At 45.0% G+C, this 8,451-nt stretch overlaps 3 non-coding genes across 3 annotated transcripts; 2 read left to right on the forward strand and 1 right to left on the reverse strand.

Annotated features, from left to right (window-relative positions):
* The first annotated feature begins 626 nt into the window (after window positions 1-626).
* Window positions 627-698, forward strand: trnaq-uug (transfer RNA glutamine (anticodon UUG)). Its single transcript has one exon. It is a non-coding gene; the product is annotated as a tRNA-Gln (tRNA).
* Window positions 699-2,788: 2,090 nt separating this feature from the next.
* On the reverse strand, window positions 2,789-2,860 carry trnaa-ugc (transfer RNA alanine (anticodon UGC)). Its single transcript has one exon. It is a non-coding gene; the product is annotated as a tRNA-Ala (tRNA).
* A 2,641-nt stretch (window positions 2,861-5,501) lies between these two features.
* Window positions 5,502-5,573, forward strand: trnaq-uug (transfer RNA glutamine (anticodon UUG)). Its single transcript has one exon. It is a non-coding gene; the product is annotated as a tRNA-Gln (tRNA).
* The last annotated feature ends 2,878 nt before the right edge of the window (window positions 5,574-8,451 follow it).

Consider the following 8,451-nt stretch of genomic DNA (forward strand, 5'->3'; position numbering starts at 1 on the left):
ATATCACGGCGAAAATTCGGCTATACGTATATATACGACGCCGCGACCTATAATCAACGTTGAATTGCAACCGTAAAATCGACGACCTTAATAACCGCATATACAGTATAACGTCGAAAACACATCTAACACAGTGCCTGAGGCTTTTTACTGTATATATCATGTGTGCCGGTGTCAATTGACATGAGAAATCTATTTGTCGTTTCTACATTGCTTTATTATGTTGGTGTAAAAGTAATCCCAAACAGTATTAAAATAGGAATGATTAACGGTGCTTTATTGAAGGCTTAAAACAACATTATTCTAAATGCGCCAGCCGGGAATCTTGCATGATACCACTATACCACTGGTGCACCTGATCAGTGTGTTTCAACACAACTACTTGAGCGCTCTTTCCTCTCACAAATGACTCAGAGCGCAGGAGCGGAGTATCTGGAGCCCGATGGTTATTGATCGAGAGTGCGGACGTGTCTGTGAGACTGAAAGCGAAAGGAACCGTTTGTAGGGCTCAGATACACAGCGGCTACAGCAGAGCATCGACGTTACAGATACTGTAGTCTCACTGAGACGGGTTGTACATCCAGATGATCAAACTGGGGATCTGTAGACTATTGTTTTTAGTACTTGGTTCCATGGTGTAATGGTTAGCACTCTGGACTTTGAATCCAGCGATCCGAGTTCAAGTCTCGGTGGAACCTAAGCAGCGTACGTTTTAAGATCCAGAGTCAAATTCAGGTCATTTGCTTGATGAAAGCAGCTCTTTTCCGAATCTGATCTGCTCGCCCAACACGGTTCGCTTTCCTACTGAAAGAGAGAAGCAGAGTAAGGAAAAAGTATTTCAAACTTCTCAACTGAGTGAAACAACAATAACATGGCCTAAAATTACGCTAATAAAAGAGAGAACTGAAGTCTGGAAGCCGTGACAGCTGTATGATGTTTTGGAAGAAAACGGTGTTTCTTTGATGTCAAATTCAAGCGTAATTTGAACGTGACACAAGCGCACAAGTAATTAGTCTTTCGTCAAAGTCATTGCTGGCAGACAGGAGCATTAAAATATATTAGGCGATGTTATTTTAAATGAAAAAAGGTAGAAAACACGTGTATCAAAGTTAGAAAAATTGGAGCGGGGCGATGCCGTACATAAAAACGTGGTTTCTTCTAAACATTCACAAAGCAACGCAAAATATTATTTTAATCCTGTTATGGATTACGAATGCAGTTTATCGCAATACTCTGGTGGACGGACACAGAGCCCTATGCAGCAGCTCTAGACGGTGCTAAGGGAAGCGCCGAGTCTGTTTCAGTACTGGGAGCGAGTATGAGCTCATTCCGGTTCGGTTACTGTCGGACTGGCCAGCAGCTTCACAGGATTATTGCTGTTGGTCCGATACGGTGCTTCCGTCTCACGTAAAACTAACACTAAAGAGCTCGGATTGGAACGGGTGCAGGGCCGAATTAGTACCCGCTATTGATAATCATACAGAAAAGAGTATTAAAGTAAGTTATTATAAACCCTCCCATGTGTTTTTCTATTTTTTTTTAAATGAACTGTTAAAAGGGAGTCCTGTGTGAGCTCCTCCTGCGCGCACCGGTGACTGCACACGATCAACTGAAAATCTGGAAGGGATCCGATGACGTCACCACACCACAGCCTGGCAGAATAGGGGCTGTGACGTTTGAGCCGTCAGGAAGTCGAGCAGTGCATTATGGGAGTTGTAGTTAATAAAACACTGCTCCGTCTGTGAGCAGCTATAGCCAGTTCTAATACCCGACTTCCCGTAAGACAGGGTTACAAGTGCACAAACAAAAAACGGCAACACAAAGAAAAATGAGACAGAAATGCTGTGACATGAAAAACTTCTTCCACAGTATTTATTGTGCAGCATTTCTATAGATAACGCTGCGGCAGCAGCACAACGGCCTGAAATGCGGGATTGCTCCCAGAAGTTTTTCATGAAGAAGAAAGCCTGTGTATTTCCCGCAATGTGGGGAAAAAGAATAGTTTTCACCAGGCCGCCTCCACAGAACATTCTACTGTCGTGGTGTTTTTAAGATTTTAGAAAATTCACAAAAACGTCTCATCAAGAGCTCAAGACGCGCTCGCCCCTCAGCGCTGCCCTCTTCCCTAACAACAGATTATTATGAGAACCTATTTCCATTTTGAACACTTTTCACGCGTGACGCTTTTTTGTGTTACTGTTTTTGTTTGTGCACTCATTTTTTGTGTTGCCGCTTTTTCTCTGAGTACTATTTTTAGTTTGTGCACTCTTTTTTGTTTCTGTGTTTGGCACTTCTGGGTCACCGTACGTTTATGACCGACATCATAATGTAATGGAAAAAGGAAAAATGCGATTCGAATACCTCAATTGATTTATGAAGAGAAATGATCAAGCCTAAGTCTTTTTCGGGCTTTTGTTCTCCTACATTACCTTTGCTTACTGCCCTGTCTTTCTCACTGCTGAAGAAGGCTCCACGGCCGAAACGTTGTGTTTTTTCTTCTCTTTTCAGCATGGAATAATCCTATTGCTTGATCCAATTAGTGTTTCGTCAGTCATTGCTGGCAGACAGCAGAAGTAGGACGCAGAGCCCTATCCAGCAGCTCTAGACGGTGCTCGGGGAAGCGCTAAGTCTGTTTCAGCACAGGGAGCGAATATGAGCTCATTCCGGTTCGGTTACTGTCGGACTGGGCATTTGAAGCTCTTTGGATCGCAACGTGAAAACAACTTCCTACAGCGTGCGTCTTACCTAGTGTAGGAAGAGTAGATCTCATATTTAACAAAAACCTTTCTGGAGATGCCGGGGATTGAACCGGGGGCCTCATACATGCAAAGCATGCGCTCTACCACTGAGCTACATCCCCGACAAACCCTTACGTCTTCGGTTGTTTGATAGATGAGTGTTGCTGCTGTCGCTACACAGACTGTAAAAGCGTGTCGATCGCTTTCTGTGTCCCATTAAGATCACCAGCACGAATCCCAGTTACCGCTGTCTTGTCTTCACATAGAGGGAATGATCTCACCGTCTCCCTGGTGGTCTAGTGGTTAGGATTCGGCGCTCTCACGGCCGCGGCCCGGGTTCGATTCCCGATCAGGCAAGAGTCTACTTTTCCTCCGTTTGTGTCTATTACAGCCTCCCTGGACACTGAAGATGAACAAGATGCACCTCATGTTTTCATTCAGTAGAAACATCCATAGCAGATTGCATGGATAAACACAATTCTGTGTTTTTCACGCAAGTTTCAGCAGGACAGGGTGAGCTCTTGAATAAAAATAAATGTACTTGCAGTACATCTCTGTCCCTCTGTGGACCCTGCTCTTTTGTTCTGGATGTTTCTGAAAATTGGATGGCACGCAGATATATATATATAAATTCAATGTGAGGGCAAGGGCAAACAACCATAGTTCTGTAAGAAACATGCTCCATGTGCAGAGAACAATGCCTAAGAATGTGTGCAGGGCCGAATTAGGCCAACACAAAAGAAATAAAACACTGGTTACACCTGAGAAACAGTGACCAGCTCTCCTTCTGCCACAAGGCCCTGCTGAGCAAGGAGCTGAGTCCACAGAAGAGCCCTTCTCAGCCAGAAGGTTCTGAAGCACACTGACACAAGCCTGCCTCAGGACAGCACTGCTTAATCAGCATGAACCACAATCAACCAAATCACAGCATAAGCGAAACAACACTACCTCAACCACTGGGACACACACACATAAACACAACACAGACTTGAACATCAACACACACAAGCTGAGTATCTGACTAAGGTAATAGACAGGTACCAAAAACAGACCCAGATGAAGTATAGGCCCAGTGTCACAGGACAGGCACAGTGACCACAACCTATACATAGACATCACTCCGTGAGGAGCAGGGCCCCCTGTGTTCTGAGGTCAAGAAACCTGAGCGAGCGGGCAGCTCGCTGCACTATTTGGTCTGATCCTCATAGCTGGACACGGGGCGGTATTGGAATGAACTCACGAAATGTTTGTCTCCAGCCCCTCGCTGTAAAGTGTTGCAATTTCTATTAAGAGTGTTCTCAAATTACTACAAAAATTACGCGTACCTGTGAAGTCAAATGACAGAGAAACGCTTGAAACAAGACTGCAGAAACGAGCTAAAAATCTGACGTCGAACTGAAACTGAAATGACCAGGAACACCGCACGTATTTGGGCTGAACATGTGAGAAAAGAACTGCTTGTTGTCCCTTTGATAGCTCAGTTGGTAGAGCAGAGCGCTGTAATAGAAACCAGTGGGAATCCATAGGTTGCTGGTTTGAATCCAGCTTGAAGAAAGGTGTTGTTTTATTGTTCTCTGAAATAGAAAACTAAAAATAGCGAATATCAGAGGTTGATCGAAAGCTCAATAAAGGCTGAAGCAAAAGTTACTGGTGTTAATTGTCCTCACCTGTGATTGTCCTGTTTTTACAGTTAAAAACTCTCCACACTTCCTGATAGAGAGCTGTAGTCAGTGACTGGCAACCCCTCATTGTATAAGGCTGTTGTTTAGGTGCTGTGGGAGGTTGTGTATACTGTGCATGAGCTTCTTTGGTGTAACAAGCAATCAAACACATCAGCTCTATGAGGTGAAGATCTAGGTTCGAGTCCTGGCAGCAGTAAAACTGTGTTTGGAATGGTTTCAGTGATGTGTATTCGTACATTATTTTTAGAAATGTGTTTTAAAGGGAGGTGAATGGAGAACCTGAGAATTTGTATTTCTTATAACTTAAATTACAACTCAGAAATAAACCTCTTGTGTGTTGTGGCTGAAAGATGGAGGTTTAACATCCCACGACCAAGATGTGGAAGTAACCTCTCTTACTTCATACGGATATACATCCACACGGAGGTCAGTGTCTTGCAGACTAGTTAATATATAATTTGGAGATCGTCTCAGCTTTGAGCTCAATTGCAACAAAAAAACTTGTGGAAAAAAATTGGAGACCAAAATCCACCTTCTGTAAGTTTATCAATAAACAGTAGAGTGATTTTTTAATCAGTCAATTGACCTGTGAAATCTATTTTTTTCATTTCTACATTTCTTTATTATGTTGGTGTAAAACGTCCGTGAGATAAATTGCACAAGTAATCCCTAACAGTATAAAAATAGGAATGATTAACAGTGCTTTATTAAGGCTTAAAACAACACCATTTCTTATGCGCCAGCCGGGAATCAAACCCAGGTCAAAAGAGTGGGAATCTTGCATGATACCACTACACCACTGGCACGCAGGAAAACCAAATTTCCACGCGACTTCTTGAGCGCTATTTCCTCTCACAGATGAGCCAGAGCGCAGGAGCGGAGTATCTGGAGCCCGATGGTTATTGATCGGTGATTGTTAAGCGGGAGGGCGGACGTGTCTGTGAGACTGAAAGCGGACGGAACCGATTGTAGCGCTGAGATGCACAGCGGCTACAGCAGAGCATTGACGTCACAGATACTGTAGTCTCACTCAGACGGGTTTAACATGCAGAGCGGGGAGTAGACGAGTTTCGCAGTTGCTGGTTCCATGGTGTAATGGTTAGCACTCTGGGCTTTGAATCCAGCGATCCGAGTTCAAATCTCGGTGGAACCAAAGTCGACTGTGTTTTAGCATCCAGAGTCAAGTTCAGATAATTTGCTTGATGAAAGCAGCTCTTTTTCGAATCTGATCTGCTCGCCCAACACGGTTTGCTTTCCTGCTGAAAGAGAGAAGCAGAGTAAGGAGAAACTATTTCAAACTGCTCAACTGAGTGAAACAACAATAACATGACCTAAGTTTAGACTAATGAAAGAGAGAACTAAAGTCTGGAAGCTGTGACAGCTGTATGATGTTTTGGAAGAAAACGATGTTTCTTTGATGTCGAAAGGAAGCGGAATTTGAACGTGAAACAAGCGCACAAGTAATTAGTCTTTCGTCAAAGTCATTGCTGGCAGACAGGAGCAGTAAAAGATGTTCAGAGATGTTATTTTAAAAGACAACATGTAGAAAACAAGTTAGAAAAGCTGGAGATGGGTTAAGATAAGTTGCTGTGTCGCTGGTGTTTATAGACCACTTCCTACTTCCAGACCAGGACAGCGCAGCGCAGTGCTGGACAGGGATACGTCTCACTCACCAACAACCAAAAATGTGAGCCTCTCCAAGACCTTGAAATTCCGCTTGATTTCCAATTCAAAGAAAAACCGGTTTCTTCCAAAAACAGCATAAAGCTGTCATTTCCCAGGCTGTGCTTCTCTCTTTTAGTAGTAAAGCAGACTTTATTGGGCGAGCAGATCAGAGAGGCGGGAAGGAGCTGCCTTCATCCAGCACAGAACCTGAATCTGACTCTGGTATCGTAAAAATACACCTGTAATAAAGCAAATAAAGCCGAAATAAGGAGGAAAATCTCGTATTTAAGTTTAGGAAGTGATCGCTGCTAATCTAACGATACATGAAAGGTTTGAAGTACACATGTAAGATTAACATCTTACTGTAGTAAGAGCGAACTGAAAAGGCAGTTCGCACCGACATATGAACTCGGATCGCTGGATTCAGCTAATCATTACACCATGGAACCAACAAATTGTGCGGCAGCAGTAGGACAGAGAGCCCTATCCAACAGGGGTAGACGGTGCGCGGGGAAGCGCTAAGTCTGTTTCAGCACAGGGAGCGAGTATGAGCTCAGTCCGGGTCCCAGCAACAGGGACTTGCGGAGCGGGGGGGCTACAGTGGCCCGAGCCCCCGCCCCTTTGCCCTTATTGGCCCAAGTGCCCTTTTCTGCTTGTGGAAAAAAAAGTCCAACCAGTTTGATTTTTTTCGTCACTCGACGATTCTGCTTCTGTATTTAGCACGGATCTCCTGTTAGAAAAAAATATCTTTGACCTAATTGATCTCACCCGAGCATAAGTGCCCGCCTCCTGTTCGTTGTAAAAAGCGATGAAAAAAGCAGCGATAAGCAACGGAGGCTACTACACCTGCGGAGGACGAGTTAAACATTTTTGAACGGTGAGAAGATAATAGACAGAGTTTTCAGGACTGTACAAAAGTAACACACCAAGGGTGTCGTATTGAGCAGTTTGTGTTTAAGAAAGACTATTTTCACGTACCTATTCTAAGTTTTGCAAACCGACGAGCTCGCCACGTTATTGTCTGCTACTTACATGGCTAGATTTGGGTAGGTACAACTGGCGGCAGACGAACAGGTACTTGGTCATCAAGAGGTCCAGTTCCTTCCTACATCCCCGACTAACACCCTCCTCACCTAATATAATAACCTTTTCCATCCTCTTCTTCATCCCCTGCCCCACACCGTCCTGGGCCAGTGACTGAGGCTCTGTGTCCAATAAGGCTCCTGCTACATCACCATCGTCAAGCCATGATCTACTGCATTACATGGTTCACTCTGGGGCCCTTACTCATTAGAGACAGATATCTGGGTGCCTTCGCCTTCCTCCTCCTCGCTTCCAGCACACAGACCCCTCTCCCTCCGCCAGCTGCCTGTTCCTGCTCCACCTCTCAGAAACCCTGACGCACTGGGAGCCTTATCTACCTGTGCTCAAGCACCGACTGACTGATGGGTGAACACTTGTGTACCAGTGAGGACAGGGGAGGGGAACAGGGCTGGAGGTATTCATGGCCGGGGAGCAGGAAACCAGGCCCTGTTGTTTTTTTCTGCTCTTGTTTTGGATATTTCTTTCTAGAGTCTAGAGTTTAAGAGTGTAGTACTGTATTGAGTGTGTACTGAGTAACAAATAACAAAATCCAATGTTTCTGACTGGATGACCATGGGGTTCCCTTGGTTTCAAGTGCCCACCCAGGCCTGTGCTGTCTATACCTTCCAAGATAAAGCAAGATGTTTAAGGGCACACCCAATCCAGACAGAAATGGCCTCTGTGCTGGAAAAGATGAATAATGGGAAACAGGTGTGAATGATACTCTCTAAAGCTGAGCAGGAGAGAGTGGCCACAGAGAACTTTTAGGGCATTGGTGCCAGCACATCCATGACCATCTTATATGTCAAGGTGACTTCATAGGTAATGGGGATCCCCTCCACCACCACCAGTGTGCAGCCCCACCTGGATGATCATCAGTCTGCTCTCACACACCAGCTCTCAGTGGGGAGGAGAGCAGAGTGATGAAGCCAGTTCAGAGATGGGGATTATTAGGAGGCCATGATTGGTAAAGCCCAGGGGGAAATTTGGCCAGGACACTGTGGTAACTGTTTTTGAGAAATTTCCTGGGAGTTTTTAATGACCACAGAGAGTCAGGACTTCAGTTTTACGTCTCATCTGAAGGACGGCACCTTTTTACAGTTTAATGGCCCCGTCACTAAACTGGGGCATCAGGACCCACATAGACCACAGAGTGAGCACCCCCTACTGGCCCCTCTAACACCTCTTCCAGCAGTAACCTTATTTTCCCAGGAGGTCTCCCATCCAGGTACTGGACAGGCTCCTACTTGCTGAGCTTCAGGGGGCTGCTAGCTGGGAGCTGG

This window comes from Lepisosteus platostomus, chromosome 8 (genome assembly GCF_059453375.1).
Source record: "Lepisosteus platostomus isolate fLepPlt1 chromosome 8, fLepPlt1.hap1, whole genome shotgun sequence".
Lineage (NCBI taxonomy): Eukaryota > Metazoa > Chordata > Actinopteri > Semionotiformes > Lepisosteidae > Lepisosteus > Lepisosteus platostomus.